The sequence below is a fragment of the Prionailurus viverrinus genome, unplaced genomic scaffold (genome assembly GCF_022837055.1).
Source record: "Prionailurus viverrinus isolate Anna unplaced genomic scaffold, UM_Priviv_1.0 scaffold_58, whole genome shotgun sequence".
NCBI lineage: Eukaryota > Metazoa > Chordata > Mammalia > Carnivora > Felidae > Prionailurus > Prionailurus viverrinus.
Window position 1 is genome coordinate 206,565 of NW_025927620.1, and position 3,594 is coordinate 210,158.

Genomic DNA, 3,594 nt, shown 5'->3' on the forward strand with positions numbered 1-3,594 from the left:
TTTTCATTTTTTTTCCTATTTCAGAGTAGGCCATGAATTTGTTCAGAATGTCTGCTATGAGCCTCGTGACTGGAAAAGATAACAACACTTTCCAACATTATATTGTGTGCTTTGTGCAGTGTTGAGGGTTCTTAGTTAAATTTCAGAACTCATTACTGGTCCTTCTGTGTTGGTCAATGTGCAATAGAGAAGTTCTCCCAAGCTTTGCGCAGTGGCAGTATCATAGCCAATGAGGTTTATCCGAGGCGCGATTATTGCTCATCGAGAATTTCTCCAGTTGTCCCCTAGGTGGAAATACTCTGAATTTTCAGAAGCGGCATGTGTAATCGAAAATGTACGTGGAACTTCAGTCGTGAAGGGAGAGAATCAGTGATTACCTGCAGGGCCAGTAACTCACAGAGTTCTTCAGTTGTATTTATATGAGCAGGTTCAATTGTGTCCCAGGAACAGTTGCAACTGGTACTTTGTCTCATGATGCCTTATGGGAGTTTTACACCTGAAATTGAGACATGTTTCTGTTCATTCTTTTACGTAGAATTTCTACCTCCCTTTTACAATGGGACAAAATAGCTCTGCAATTCATATTGTATTTAAAAGCTGAATTGCCTGTGAATTAAGGTAAACACTCTTAAGACCATGAATGTGCACAGGTAACGTGTTTCTCTCAGAAAACACATTTCTAGGCCCCCTGCAGGACTCCAGGAATCCCCATCTCCTCAAAGGTCTCTGTGCCCTTGCACAGAAGATGTCTTTGTCAGTGAGGGAAGCAGAGTAAGGACATGAATGGGATGGCAATTTGAGCTTTGACCCTGGGGTGGCCCTGAATCTCTGTGTGGTGCTGGGCTTTTCTTTCATTCCTTCATGTTTTGTCTGTTCTCAATGTGTAAGTAAAAAGTCTGCAGATCTGGTGGAAGAGGGGTGTCCTGAACACAGATGCCTGCCTCTCTGGAATACGTTCCTTTATTAGACTGGCATTACTGCCATCAATCTTCAAGAATAGGATTCCTTGGCTTTCTGCATTTGTAACCATGTGCAGTGATGTGTGGAGACAGTAGTTTCTCCTTGTGCATCTGGTACCTTCAGGCTGTAGGTGGGACCTCATAGGAGGTCCTCGTGAGACCTTCAGGTTGTAAGTGGGATCTCGTGGGAGGGTAGAGTTTTCTGGCACTGATGCTGCATTCTACTAGAACCCGTGAATGAACAAGGGGCCAGGTGCTGACACCTGCTTCATTGTGTTTCAGCTCCTGTGGGCGTTCTACTTCTGTCTGTCATACCAACATACCTGTCGCTTCTGTTCTGTAGGTCCTTATGGTTGCAAGAGGACCTCCTCTTTTACCAGGTCCACCCTGCATGCCCTCCCCCACAGATCCCCTTTATCACTGTTCATGGACTCTATAAGTCACCACCAGCTCATTGGTGCCCTCAGTGACCTCCACCTCGACTATTTGTAAGATGATCTGAACAGTATGAGTTGACATGTTCAGCATATTCATCTACTGTCTTGTTGAGTCTCTGAGAAGATGTAGAGATGGCCTCACAGGCTTTTCAATGCAAGGGTGCTGCTGACTGAAACACTGTTAAGATTCCTCAAGTTTCTTAGGCCATACATATGTTGGGCTGTGCCTAAGTGTGTGTATCTCTGTGAGACTAAATGCGACGAAAGGTTGTAGATTAGCTGTGTGGCTTCCTTGGCTTCAGCCTGAGTCACACTCTTAGCGGGGAATTCAGGGTTGACCAGGAAATGCCCCTGCTGGACTCCTGTCACCGCAACCCTGAACCTGCTTTCACCACCCTGCCTGAAGGTTTGCATGTCCGACACTTCCCTCACAATTTCCTGAGGCTTTGCGTGTGTTCCTCTTGTCTCAGACCTAATGCCAGCTCTCAGTGGGGAGAGCCTCAACTCAGAGCATCAGCTTTGTGATCTGAGAAGCAGGGATAATGTTGATCTCTGAGGTCAGCGCGATGAAGAGGTGGTTAAGCACATGAGGAATTTGTAAAATATATGGGATGAGTGAGCACTCACCCTTTTCAGCGTGGAAACGAATGTATCTGCACAGAGAAGATCATCAACAGATGTTCATTCAATTTCATGAAACTAAGGGTATAATGCCTGAGGCTGAGAGATTGGCAATTCTAGTTTCAAAGGATACAACAAAGATTCCTGTGTGTTTTCTATTAAAATTCAGGTCCTACTTTACAAGGAAGGAAAAGATAAGTATGAGAATATGGATGTTCAGGGATCTGAAGATAATCCTCTTCCATTACAGGTAGACACACAAATGCACCCTGACAAATATGTGCTCATCCAAGGCCACAGATGTATTGAAGAAGAAAAAACGCATATAGAAGAACAGAAGATCCCTTTGCAATAACTCAATCACTTTGACATAGAGGGCAATCAGTTTGAAATTTGAAGAGCACACTGAACCATTACAAACCAGCTGTGGTTATTATATATTTAGAGATGGTGTCTAATCTACCCCTTGGTCTGAATGCTTTCCCTGTCCACCCCGTCCCCTCCACATTGTCCTTCCTAATATCCCCTAATACACTTGTCATAGTTGTGTTTCTATGTCAGCGTCTGCCTCCAGGAAAATCGACACTCATTCCCCATCAAGTGTACACTTTGGCGTTCTTGTATATGCAGTTAACAAACAGGTAGAATGTATAGTATTGGTGTACGAAGACAGATCATTGTTTGGGGTTGTATTGCCTGGAAGGGACCAATAGTTCCATCTGAGGGGTTGGATACATCCTTTAGGGAGATATGGTGGTGGTTGTTCATGTATAGATTGATGCTCATGAGCACATGGCACATGTGCTAGTTGATGTGGTTTGTGCTGATGAGCAGGGCAGGTGTCTGTCTCCAGGAAAGGGTCTCTTCTGATGGTGAGGAATGGATTCAGGAGACCAGTAAGGAGGCCCTGCATTAATTCAGCTTTTGCGCCCTTGTGCACCTTACCAGCTGCTACCAATAGCACCAATCCAGGTGGCCTCCAAGGGGGCAAATGGCACAATTTTTGTGGCGAGTCACATGGTGTCCCATAAAGCTCCCCCTGAAGCCATATTGAGGCATGGGGAGGGCAGAGGACCATGGTCTGAGAAAGGTTCCTTCAACACAATCCAGGGAGAGTTGGGTGTAAGCATACGGCTCCTTCTACATCAGCCAATCCAATCTACATCAGGGACCCTGAACCCTGTGAGCTTTTTTTTCCTTCCAGCTTAGGGAAGCAGCCAGCCCTCCAGCAGCTTTTGGGTCATGGCTGGGCCACCAACGGTAAATGTCTGGCTGTCCACATTCTGCCAGCATTGCTTTAGCAAATGTCAATATGAGCAGCTGCTGTATGGGGGATTCTCCTCCATTTTGATCAGGGCCTGGGACAAAACATGACGAGAGAGAGAGAGACAGGAGTTCCCTGTGCTCCTGGACAGGGCTGCAAGCACAGAGCAGATAGCCTGAAGCCTGGGGAGAGGTGGACAAAGAGGTAAGGAGAGAGAAACTGGATGAGTGATAGGGGAATTGGGCAAGACCTAGAGAGTGAAAGAAAGAAACACAGAGAGGTGTGGTTAGAGAGAAACAGAGACAAAGAGGAA

General features: G+C 45.9%; 1 pseudogene; it reads left to right on the top strand.

The window, feature by feature from the left end:
* The first annotated feature begins 200 nt into the window (after positions 1-200).
* On the top strand, positions 201-353 carry LOC125159687 (uncharacterized; annotated as a pseudogene).
* Positions 354-3,594: the final 3,241 nt, after the last annotated feature.